This window comes from Oncorhynchus nerka, linkage group LG14 (genome assembly GCF_034236695.1).
Source record: "Oncorhynchus nerka isolate Pitt River linkage group LG14, Oner_Uvic_2.0, whole genome shotgun sequence".
In the NCBI taxonomy this organism is placed as follows: Eukaryota; Metazoa; Chordata; class Actinopteri; order Salmoniformes; family Salmonidae; genus Oncorhynchus; species Oncorhynchus nerka.
Genome location: NC_088409.1, coordinates 39,855,919 through 39,870,061, shown reverse-complemented (window position 1 = coordinate 39,870,061; position 14,143 = coordinate 39,855,919).

Here is a 14,143-nt window from a genome sequence, read left to right as displayed (position 1 = left end):
ATAAATTAGGCTACAATTAACACAATATTATTGTGGGCACTAACTCTGCATTTAGCTTACATTACTGTTGACACTTACTCACCACTTGCATACCATGTGTCCACAAGCAGTCAGCAGGTTTGAAGTTGGAATCAGTTTTGCAGGATGTTTTTAGTTAAAAACGTGTTGTAGGACAACTCTCAGTAGACAACTCTCAGTAGCCTACACAATGAATGGACTTGGAGGCTTTATCGAGGTGCTATCAGAGATGATGATTGCCAGTGAGAGCACTAAGTCTAAGGCGTTCAGTTGAAAGAGGCAAGTGTTTTCAATGTTAAACAATTTCACATAAGAACTCTAACAAAGGTCTTCAACTGGTGTTCTCTTCAATCTATAGCCTACATCTGGACTTCACTCCCCATCTATGAACATGTCCTTGTGTAGGCAGTCTGCCAATCTCACCAAGTCTTGGTAGAAGGGGGGGGATTGTAACTTTCAACTTTCCATTTTGAACAATGTGTACGCACACTCAAAGTATGCCATGGGAGATAGATCTGCAAGGATTTTGTCATGTTTTTGTTGTGTTTTTATTATTACTTTAAGTGTAATCTAAATATACAGGATGACATCTAACAAGATTTGTTTTGTTGGTTTTCTAAGTGCAATATATTTATTTCTGCTCTGAAAATGATCATGTGTAATGTACTATCTGACGCTTCAAAATATATGTTATTTGTAAACCATAAGAAATATATATATATATATATCACCCCCAAAATGTCTCAAAGTGTTATTTATTTTTATGCAATGAATCGCACATCATGTATCAAGTGAAGTCTTAGTGTTTCCATCGCTTTCCACCAGGACCATAACTAGAGTTGTACAGAACTGTAACAGCTAATAAGATCAATCTTTATGTAGAATGCATTTAAAGACATGCTCCAGAACATTGGGGACTAGGAAGTATTTTTCAAACCTCCCGCTTTGGGTTGGATGTGTCAATGTGTAGTTCATACATGCATAATCTAAGAGCAGAACTACCATCTTACCTCCATTAGCCATGAAATCCCTAGTTTCAAAGCGACTGTTTTATGGTAGCTTTACGCCGCCCTTTCCCCTATATTTTCCCCCCATGCGGGCCATCCCCCAAGCAATTAGAGTTTCAGCCAATGAGCCACAGACTGTCGCTATTTGAATGACAGCTAGCAAGATGCACACACAGCAGAGTGAGAGAGAGAGAACAATGACGTGGTGCACATATCTGCACATACAATATGTGACACGGTACGCAATTGTCGGGGACCACTTTTGGCTCGTGAGTGATACTTTCAGAACTACTGGCAAAAGAATATTCAAAAGTACCGGAGAATCTCTTTAAATATCTCAATACACTAGACAGTAACATATACCCTTGACTTACTTGACTCATTCTTTTCAGCTCCTAGTAAAGCAAAGGGCCTCAACAGTACATCTCCAGCGAACTTTGCCGTTCTCTGTGTCCTCTTTGGGCGCCCAACGTTTCACCTATTACTATAAACAATAACAGACAACGTTTCACCTATTACTATAAACAATAACAGACAACGTTTCACCTAGCACTATAAACAATAACAGACAACGTTGCACCTAGCACTATAAACAATAACAGACAATGTTTCACCTAGCACTATAAACAATAACAGACAACGTTTCACCTAGCACTATAAACAATAACAGACAACGTTTCACCTAGCACTATAAACAATAACAGACAACGTTGCACCTAGCACTATAAACAATAACAGACAACGTTGCACCTAGCACTATAAACAATAACAGACAACGTTTCACCAAGCACTATAAACAATAACAGACAACGTTTCACCTAGCACTATAAACAATAACAGACAACGCTTCACCTAGCACTATAAACAATAACAGACAACGTTTCACCTAGCACTATAAACAAAAACAGACAACGTTTCACCTAGCACTATAAACAATAACAGACAACGTTTCACCTAGCACTATAAACAATAACAGACAACGTTTCACCTAGCACTATAAACAATAACAGACAACGTTTCACCTAGCACTATAAACAATAACAGACAAAGTTACAGCTAGCACTATAAACAATAACAGACAAAGTTACACCGTGCACAATAAAGAATAACAGAAGAGAGTCAAATAACAACGCTTCAAAAAAATGATTGTCAACAAGTTACGGTTCTTTCACAAATCATTTAAGTATCTTCTATTTGGAAAGTCAACATTATTTACTTCAGTGTCCTCTGACTAGATTGTAACACGGTACTATGCACGGGTTTGTTCAAGTGTTACATTTGAAGAATGTTCAGTGTTTCTTTGAGCTGCCCTCTTGAGAATGAAGAAATTGTAGATTGTCGACTTTAGGATGAAAGGTCAAATCACCCGATAACATAATCATAACTCAATCCTTCACTTCTAAATATACATGTATCCATCCTCTCTTGTTGACACAAAGCCCATCTCTACTGGCTGAGACTGTTGGGCTAAGAGGAGGGAAATCCTAGAGCACCCCCCAGTGGCTGATAGAAAGACATGTTTTACTGACTCAAAAGCATATATTTCCTGACCCTTCATTGCATGTACAGAGAGATGATGATTCATGTGCACTCTATTCAACTAGGCTACTGATGAGACAGACATGTATCATTATCTCCAACAACACACTACACTTGGAACACACTGGCCAGTGTCTAAGTGTAAATGGAAACACATCAAACATTTCAGTTAAGAACAAATTCTTATTTTCAATGACGGCCTAGGAACAGTGGGTTAACTGCCTGTTCAGGGGCAAAATGACAGATTTGTACCTTGTCAGCTCGGGGATTTGAACTTGCAACCTTCAGGTTACTAGTCCAACGCTCTAACCACTAGGCCACCCTGCCGCCCTAGGTGTCTCTCTCATCTAAAATGTGGGCACCATTCTTCTGGCACTACTTTCTGTCACTAAACACACTAGCATGCACCACATTAGCGCCTCTGCTAACTCTACAAAACGCACCAAGACTCACTCTGGGCCCTCACTGAGCCCCCTCTCCAACCAATCAAACAAGGAAAGCGTCAGTATAGAGACAAAGTAGAGTCACAATTCAATGGCTCAAACACGAGACGTATGTGGCAGGGTCTACAGTCAATCACGGATTACAAAAAGAAACCCAGCCCCATCACGGACATCAACGTCTTGCTCCCAGAGAAATTAAATAACTTCTTTGCTCGCTTTGAGGACAATGCAGTGCCACTGACACAGCCCACAACCAAAGCCTGTGGGCTTTCCTTCTCCGTGGCCAACCGAGTAAAACATTTAAACATGTTAACCCTCGCAAGGCTGCCGGCCCAGACGGCATCCCCAGCCGCGTCCTCAGAGCAGGCGCAGACCAGCTGGCTGGTGTGTTTACGGACTTATTCAATCAATCCCTATCCCAGTCTGCTGTCCCCACATGCATCAAGATGGCCACTATTGTTCCTGTTCCCAAGAAAGCTAAGGTAACTGAACTAAATGACTATTGCCCCGTTGCACTCACTTCTGTCATCATGAAGTGCTTTGAGAGACTAGTCAAGGATCATATCCCCTCCACCCTACCTGATACCCTAGACCCACTCCAATTTGCTTACCGACCCAATAGGTCCACTGATGATGCAATCGCCATCACACTGCCCTATCCCATCTGGACAAGAGGAATACCTATGTAAAAATGCTGTTCATAGGGCCTCCCGGGTGGCACAATGGTTGTCCAAATGTGATTTTATTGATTTTATTTTAACCCTCGTTGTTTGTATCACTCTTCAAGTTAACACACCAAACATGTACCGCCCTGATCGTTAATATATATATATATATATACATATATATATATATATATATATATATATATATATATACAGTACCAGTCAAAAGTTTGGACACACCTACTCATTCAAGGGTTTTTCTTTATGTTTACTATTTTCTACATTGTAGAATAATATTGAAGACATCAACACTATGAAACAACACATATGGAATCATGTAGTAATCAAAAAAGTGTTAAACAACAAAGTAGCCACCCTTTTGCTTTGATGACAGCTTTGCACACTATTGGCATTCTCTCAACCAGCTTCACCTGGAATTCTTTTCCAACATTATCGAAGGAATTCCCACATATGCTGATCACTTGTTGGCTGCTTTTCCTTCACTCTGCATCCCAAACCATGTCAATTGGGTTGAGGTCGGGGGATTGTGGAGGCCAGGTCATTCTTGGTCAAATAGCCCTTAACTAGCCTGGAATGATGTTGGGTCATTGTCCTGCTGAAAAACAAATGATAGTCCCACTAAGCTGCAGAATGCTGTGGTAGCCATGCTGGTTAAGTGTGCCTGAATTCTAAATAAATCACTGACAGTATCACCAGCAAAGCACCATCACACCTCCTCCTCCATGCTTCACGGTGGAAACCACACATGCGGAGATCATCCGTTCACCTACTCTGCGTCTCACAAAGACACAGAGGTTGGAACCAAAAATCTAAAATTTGGACTCATTAGACCAAAGGACAGATTTCTATCGGTCTAATGTCCATTGCTCGTGTTTCTTGGCCTAAGCAAGTCTCTTCTTGGTGTCCTTTAGTAGTGGTTTCTTTGCAGCAATTCGACCATGAAAGCCTGACTCACACAGTCTCCTCTGAACAGTTGATGTTGAGATGTGTCTGTTACTTGAACTCCGTGAAGCATTTATTTATTTATTTGGGCTGCAATCTGAGGCTGGTAACTCTAATGAACTTATCCTCTGCAGCAGAGGTAACTCTGGGTCTTCCTTTCCTGTGGCGGGCCTGGCGGTCCTGTTTAACACTTTTTTGTTTACTACATGGTTCCATGTGTGTTATTTCACAGTTTTGATGTATTAACTATTATTCTACAATGTAGAAAACAGTAAAAAAAAAAATAAAGAAAAACATTGAATGAGTGGGTGTGTCCAACATTTTGACTGGTATTGTATATCTTTATCTTCCACCCCATAAACATACTAAACATTCACTGACAACCCATCTGTCTCCTTCTGAACACACAACACATCCCCTGCCGCTCTCTCGCTCCAGCGCCATAACCATCAGCGCAGAAGCAGACAAAACGAGGGATCGATCGCAGGACGTTAGTCACCGTTTCACCAGGAGGAAGGGGCCCACTTCTACCCCTGATAAGAATCAGTTACATCCTTTGGAAATAAATAAATAAACAAATAAATAGCATCCAGTACGATGCTGATTGGATTAAAGGGATAGGGGAAGGGCAGGCGAACCACCGTGAGGTATGGACAAACAAATTGGAAGGAGCACTTGGGCCGGAGAGTCCATTTTAGGGCATCACAGTATAATTTACACACGGAGGAGTGCGAGACGAATCTAATGTCATTTCCATCAATTTAGCTTTTCCCCTTTTTTTCTCTGTTCTTTTAGTGGTCGGTCGTTTAAAGCGTCTGGGATGGAGGACAGGCCTGCATACATTTTGGGAGACAGACTGTTCACCGCACTGAGAGGCTGTGGTTTATGGTGTGATGACCTGCAGTTTATCTAACGGCCCTGTACAGCTTAAGGTGGAGTCTAGCTACATATAACATGTTAGGCCTATATCTGCAGGAACAAGGTCTGGCCATGTCCAAATCGTGTGCAAGACTCATTTCCTTGTCATATTTTCTCGGTGAGCACTGATTTGAAAGAACCATAAATTGAAGAAAAATAGACATCAACCTTCCTACCTTTTTGTGCTCGATTTCATAACATCTGTTCAAAGTCACAGGTTCTAGGCCCATTTATAAATACATTATTGCAGTGACATAACTTTACACAATATACTTTTAAATGTTGTCAGACTTGAATAAACACTGATCAACATAAACAAATAAACCTTATCAGCAAACTCTCAAGCACACCTGAAACACTTCCTCAAAACAGCATGATCAGAAAATGGTTGTTGACCAATAATACACAGGACCTTCAGGACAAAAGTGCTCACCTCTGCAGGTCTAAGGGGTGCTTGTATATGTTTCAGATGTTCGCCACTATTTAGGGTCCCTTGGGAAACACGGTCGGTTCCTAACCTGTCACAGTATAGTAAGTTGATCGTTTCACTCAGGGTTTAAATCAGTTTAGGTCAAGGCTCTCCAGCCCTGTTCCTGGAGAGCTACCGTCCTGTAAGTTTTCACTCCAACTGGGGTAAAACCTACAGGAGGGGAGGAGGGTTTAGGTTTTACATTTTTGTTGGTAAAACAACTTTCCAAAAGCTTAATCTCTGGCCATTTTGACACAAAATCAATTCAACATTGTTAAATATACAATGTATGTCACATATTATCTATTCAATAGTTATGGTCTCCTATTCTTAGGTTGTGGAACTTACTTTCTCCATCAATTAAATGTTGGTTCCAAAATGCCAGATTCGCCTTTCTCACTTTATGGCAGGTATACAAATCACCCACAGATTCTCCAGACAACAATGCGTGATAGGAAAGAAATAGAGGGGAGCACTGCATAACAAGAGTTATAATGATGATGAAATGTCATACAAGACCCCAAACACCCTGTATAAAATCTCCCCTCCTACTAAGGATAGCTCAACCTTGGGTGGAGGGAGGGACAGTAACTCGATTTGATCAGTCGCTTAGGGGGGCATGTAAGGAAATGAAAGGCCCGTCAAGCCGCTGTCATGCATAATTAATTGTGCTTCTACAATGAACTACACAAAATCCATCCTCATTTGATTAGAGGGTTTTGGAGGACCCCGAAGTGCATTGCTGTCTATGCCTCCCTTACTGTGTCCAGGGGAGGGATAAGGATGGAATAAGGGTGTGTGTGTGTGTGTGTGTGTGTTCAGTGGAGGCTCCTCAGAGGAGGAAGGGGAGGACCATCCTCTTCAGCGAATTTCATACAAATAAAAATAGTGAAACATTAAAATATCACGTCACCAAAGAATTAATTAAAACACACTGTTTTGCAATGAAGGTCTACAGTAACTTCAACAGCACTCTCTGGGGTAGCACCAGGTGTTGCCAGAGGACAGCTAGTTTCCATCCTCCTCTGGGTACATTGACTTCAATAAAAATCTACCCCATCCATAGACTTACACAGTAATTATGACAACTTCCGGAGAACATCCTCAAAGTTATCAGAGCTCTTGCAGCATGAACTGACATGTTGTCCACCCAATCAAAGGAACAGAAAATGAATCTAGTGCTGAATGCGTAAGCTACAGCTAGCTAGCACTGCAGTGCATAAAATGTGGTGAGTAGTTGACTCAAAGAGAGAGATTGACAATAGTTGAACAGTTTTGAACAAATACATTCCTTAAAAAATGAAGGAAATGCAAGGGAGAGAGAGAGAGTTAACTATATTTAGTTATATATTTTTTTCACTTTCACTTACTTAGCTAGTTTAACCTACTCAAACAACCGGCTCAAACAGAGGGTGATGCTATGTTAGCTAGTTGGCTATGGCTATCCAACATTGGAACTCTTCCAAGTCGAGGTAAGCTTTTGGTTTTATAAATGTATTGCCACCGGAGCCTGCCAGTGTAACTGCTGAACTGCTTGCTGTACACCTGTACTGCCTGATTGTGGCAGGTTTACTAACGCGTTAGTTCTACAAGCTATGTTGTCTATGACATTAGCTAATATGGTGACAACGATGTAGGCTGTGTGTAGTGGTTAGTGGTTATGGTCTGAAGGTTTGGCTTGGAAGTTTTTTTTAATCGCTTGGTCACCTTGATTACTCAAATATTTCTCTCGATTTCTCTCGACCTTTCCCTTTCCTCATAGGGAAAATGTAATGTAGTAGGCTAAACCTATCGATGTTACATTGAGCTGTGTGAGTGGAATATGAATGACAGTCATCTAATATGCTGTTATAGAAATAAGGCCATGCTCATACAAAGATAAATGTTCTCCCTCTTACAGTTTTTTCCAACTGCTTGCACACGTTTTCAAAACTGTCTCCTTTTTTCAAATCTCTACACACAATTCCCAAAACTGTACACACAAAATGCAAATTGCCTCACATCTCCTTCAAAATGTAACACTGCATTCAAAATGCCATAAACACATGTCAGAATGAAGCATTTGCATCAAATGTCAAACACTGCTTTCATAATAGTACATTTTTGGATATACCATGTAAACACTGTTGTTCTAAATCTAAAGCTCGTTGGTCTTTCATTGGCTTATATCTACATTTCAATACAATGTTCTACAGTGAAAGTAATCTGCTGAGAGGGGTAACAAGTACACTGTAAACACCAATGCAATGTAGAAACTGAAAATATTTATTAGGCCAAACATTACTGTTGTATACAGTAGCATACAACAAAACCATAAACATATGTAAACCAAAAGTATATTCTTTAGAATACAGTAAAGAACACGATTTGTGTGTGTGGGGTCCCGGGGGGTCAGTCCAGGAATTGGTAGGGGGGGGGGGCAGTCACCAGTGCTAAGCTACGCTTCATCTCTTCTCCGGCCTGAGTCTGGCCACAATACTTCGTCCACATCACAAGATACGTTTTCTCTTGCCAAACATCGAGGGAAGTATCTCCTAGCATGGCGTATCCAACCTTGGACAGAGGCAACCTCCATGTCCCCACATAGACCATATTTATAATTGCAGTCTCTTGTACATCTGTAAACAAGCGTCCTCGTCCTCCATGATGTCTTTGCCTTTCCACTCTGTAAAGAATTCAAACACAGTATGTGTTCAGCATAGGAACTGTAAACAATGTACAAAAAAATGTAGTACAGCATGATAACCAACCTCATTCATTCAATGCAGTGCAGTAAATGGATGGCGTAGAGTTGCAAGTGTTTATGCAATACTATGCAGTCATACGTATTTTACAGTACATTACTGTAATGCTAAAATAGTCATTAGATAGTTGCATACCTGTTCTCATTTCTGAAGGTTCAAATTACGGACGCCACTGTAAATCGACTCAAGTTGGGCTGGACTCTCAGTCCAGCCTCTCTCATGGTCAAACCGTGGTTGATCACATGATCAACAAGTGATCAACTCTTCTTTGCCCTCGTCCTCTTCTTCCTCTTCCTCTCCCTCCAACTCCTCTTGCTCTCTGTCCATTGTTGACATCCATTGTTCAAAACAGGTAATCTGACCTTTGACCTATTTATAGGCCTATACTACAGTAAAGCAGTGATTGGATAGTGGTCAGTTAAGTTTTTAGTGTTTGCACATGTGAGGAGTGTGTGTGTGTGACCTGGTGAATAATTGTATCATTTTGTTTGGTTGTGTTTGGAAAAGGAAAGCAAGTCACAGAGAATTGTGTGTAGTGTTTTGAAAAAAGTGTTTTATGCAATTGACAACTGAGTCAAAGGCTGAGAAATAGCTTATGGTTTTGGATATTTGGTGTGTAGTTTTGCACTTTGAGTGAGAGGTTTCAAAAATCGTGTGACATGAAAAGATTTTGTGTGTAAGCAGTTGGATAAAAGTAAAAACGGAACCGACTGCCACTGGTGTGTGTACACATTTTACAATACTTGTGAGTACCAGAAGTCCTCACAAGAATACTAAACCAACTAAAACTCAAGAGAAGTGAGGACATTTTGCCGGTTCTCACTTGTAAAAAGGCCATTTTAGGCTTAGGGGTTAGGTTTAGAGTTAGAATTAGGGTTAGGGGTTAACGGTTAAGTTTAGGGTGAGGGGTTACAGAAAATAGGATTTTGAATGAGAATCAATTGTTATTGTTGGTCCCCAAAAAGTCCTCACAAGTATAGTAAGACATAGCTTTGTGCGTGTGTGTGTGCACGCATGTGTGTGCATGCGTGTGTGTGCATGCGTGTGTGTGTGTGTGTGCATGCGTGTGCATGCGCGTGTGCACGTGTGTGTGTGTGTGCATGTGTGTGTGTCTGTGTATGTGTGTGCATATGTGTGTGTGCATGCGTGTGTGTGTGCATGCGTGTGTGTGTGTGCATGCGTGTGTGTGCACGTGTGTGTGCATGTGTGTGTGTGTGCACGTGTGTGTGTGTTTGTGTGCATGCGTGTGTGTGTGTGTGTGCGTGTGCACGTGTTTGTGTGTGTATGTGTGTCTGTGTGTGTGTCTGTGCACGTGTGTGTGTATGTGTGTGCATGCGTGTGTGTGTGTCTGTGCACGTGTGTGTGTATGTGTGTGTGTGCGTGTGTGTGTGCATGCGTGTGTGTGCATGCGCGTGTGTGTGTGCATGCGTGTGTGTGCACGCGTGTGTGCATGTGTCTGTGTGTGTGTTTGTGTGCATGCGTGTGTGTGTGCATGCGCGTGTGTATGTGTGCACGCGTGTGTGTGTGTGTGTGTGTGTGTGTGTGTGTGCATGCGCGTGTGTGTGTGTGTGTGCATGCGCGTGTGTGTGTATGTGTGCACGCGCGCGCGTGTGTGTGTGTACATGTGTGTGTGTGTGTGTTTTGGGTTTTACTACCCTTGTGGTAGTAAAGGATGATCAATGGTAACAGGATGCACATGAGCTCAATTTTGTGTCTCATAACAAAAGGTCTGAAAACTTTGGTTCGTTTTTTAAAATACATTTGCAACAATTTCTAAAAACCTGTTTTCGTTTTGTCATTATGGGCTGTTTTAATCCATTTTAGAATAAGGCGTCACTCTATATAAAGGGAGTACCAGTACAGAGTCGAGGTAATTGAGGTAGCTATGCCCATATATGTAACTAGGCAAGAGGATATATAATAGACAGTAGCAGCAGCGTATATAGTGTGAAACGCTGTCATGGCTTTCCTTACGAAAAGGTCAGCTACTGTCACAGATAAAAAATGTTATGCTATGGTTATGAGGGAGAGTCATCCGGGCAAAAGCAGCCATTGGTCGTGCGTTCCTCGCACCCGATACGTGACGTCAGCGTCTGGTATTTTTTTCTTGCATTTAAGCGTCGACTTCTTGATGCATCCTCCCTACGGTCCATGCATGCAACAATGGAGGAGGGCACTTCGCTAGACCGCCAACGCACTGGAGAACTAGAGCCCACGCATGGACTACTCTGCCCCATCAATGTTTCCAGTCAACAATGTGTATACCAAGGGTTAGGATAAACATTTTTTTAATGTGAATCAGTTGTTTGATCCCCACAAGGACGGTAAAACAAACATGTGTGTGTGTCTATTCTTGTGTTTGGTGACAGATGCATTTCTGGATCTATAAGCAACATACAGTATCACATTTCCAAGAAATCATAATTAAAAGAATATAAGGACAATATAGAATGTTGGGACAGATGAATTCAATTTATTTTCATACTGTTGACTATTTCCTATTAAACACCACTTATCTGGTTATATAAAGGATAAGTCAAATAAGAGATCCTTTGAGAGCAATTGTCCAGCAAACAATCACATATCCTGTCAACTCATACCCAAATCATGTTGGTGCATCTTCCTTTTCTTGTAGTTGAGGCTAAAGCATCCAATAGAGACACACACTCTGTAAACCCACACCTCAAACTTGTATCTGCAGTAGCCTACTTGGGAACGGTACACAAGGCTTGGACGTGCACACTTACCAACATGAGTTAGTTACTAACTAGAACCAACAAGCAACGTCCAGAAAGCTGGTGTCGGCTAAAAAGACCAACCGTCTCACCAATCACTTCTAGGAAGTGTTTGACTTGGGATGGAATTAAGTGCAGGAGCTGTCGTTTTACAAGTCGGTCCATTGGACCAGGGGTTCCCAAACCTTTTCACTTGGGGCGCCCCTTCCAGCATTGCGGAACATCCCACGTCCCCCTGCACGCGCAAGCACACGCCACATCTATTTCTATGGGCACCATCATTGTCGGTGACACAAACCGTTCACACCCCTAGCTTTTTTCCTGCAATTCTACACATTTTGTCATGGGGTGCAAAGAAAATGTTGCAGTTTAAAAGTTAATAATTCTACACATTTTGTCATGGGGTGCAAAGAAAATGTTACAGTTTAAAAGTTAATAATTCTACACATTTTGTCATGGGTGCAAAGAAAATGTTGCAGTTTAAAAGTGAATAATTCTACACATTTTGCCATGTCTACTGTGTATTCATTTGATATTTGAGTATGGGCTAAACAAACAAAATAAAAAAATGTTCTATGACAAAGGCTTATAAATAGCTCTTTAAGGTATGCAACGACTAACATGGCAAGAGGAACTGGTGATGCACTACCCAATTTACAAATTGCGCCTTGTGCGTTCGACTATTACAACTTTCAAGAGTAAGTTTAAAGCCGGACTAAGTTCCTTTAAAGACATCTTTAGGCTTAAATGCACATTCTGTTAACATGACTCCAAAGTGAACTGTTCTTTTTCATGAAGTAGTTTGGATGTAGCTAGTAAACTACTTTTTCAAAGTAACTTTAGTTAATTAAGTCAACTAAATATTTTCTAAAGGGTAGCTTTAGTGTGGCTTACTTCTTCCAGTGTGAAGTAATTGGTAGCTTGGTAAACTATATCATTTACATTACATTTAAGTCATTTAGCAGACGCTCTTATCCAGAGCGACTTACAAATTGGTGCAATATTTCCAGAGCAGCTTCCCCAACACTGCTCTGCTGTTACAGGCATTGAATTGCATGTAGAATCCCACTTGAATTATATGATCCTTATGGTTACAGGGCTCTAATTGACTGGCATATTTCCCACGATGTCGCCAGCACCTGCACCAGATGGAAAAGAGAACTGAAATGAATGCACTCTGTTACTGTCAAAATCTACATGTGTTTTGTTCACTGAGCAGAGCCACCAGTCACATGTTTCTCCCGCACCTGACCTGGTCCCATGAAAGATTGGAAGTTGGTCAGGCAATGCACACCATGTTTAACTGTTTAAAAAGCACAGATCCAGCCTACACTGAGAAGCACTCAGGTTCAGTGGACACTAAAAAGGTCATAGCATGCACTGAAGATCACCAAGAGACAGCTGAACAGTTCTAAAATCCAAACCACGGAGCTTTTCTGATCCATAATGGCACCAACTGCAGGACAAATAGAGAACCTCTCAGTAAGTCAATAAGCATCATTGAAGTTGGAGACATCCTTCCCTGCATTTATAAGCCTCTGTCACCATCTTCTGGTGACTACCAGCATTGCATCGGGGTAGGCCTACTATAGGGCAGAGTTTTTATTTGATTTATTATTTGATTTAACCTTTATTTAACTAGGCAAGTCAGTTAAGAACATTATTACGTTCAAAGACAGCCTAGGAACAGTGGGTAACTGCCTTGTTCAGGGGCAGAACGACAGATTATTTTTACATTGTCAGCTCGGGGATTCAATCTTGCAACCTTTTTTGTTACTAGTCCAACTATCTAGCGTCTGGTTAGTTAGCTATCTAGCGTCTCCAAACACCTGTGTGCAGACGCCATAAAATTATTGCAACTGAAAAATACTGTTGGCTGGAACTGTGTTAAAAAAAGAGTGTACAGTAAGTGTTTTAACAACTTACATTTTTTGGGTGAAGCTTGCGTTCAATTTCCCCCTCTGTTGCACACAACAAGCTTCTACTCCCTCTGTCACAAGAGGAGTTATGTCTGATTTACTGCAGTGGGATAAATCAGTGTTTCTTGATAGTCTTAAACAAACTTACTTTGAAATTTAAAAAAATATACACCTCACAAATGGTTATGGACTTAAAAAATAAGACACCTGTACCATGTCAGATATGTAAATGTATTTCATTTTGAGTTTGCCTCCCAATATTACACTTTATATACATCACAGTAGACTGAAATATAACACAACCGTTTGACATAGAAACACCGGATTTTCTGTGTTTTTATTTATTCATAATGTTAATTAATTATGAAATTATGAAAAATATGAATAACATTCCACCCATGAGGATACTAAAGGGCGATTTGGTAATTTGACTGTAGGAAGGATGACAACCTCAACCATGTTATGGTCAACCCTGTTACTTTAATGTCCCTTTATTGGCACAGGCCTACTATTGATTTGTTATCCCTTGAGATGGGAAGACATGTTTTTATGAAGTTGAACATGTGCTGTTTATAACAGAATGTTAAAATAATGTGGAATTAATTAAAAAAAATAGTTTTAAAGTTACGCTTCCCAAAATGTACTCTTTTCCTGGAACGAGCCTACTGGCAGGAGCAGTGTGCGGGTCTTTCTTTTCTCTAACGATACAGAAAGTGTGTGTGT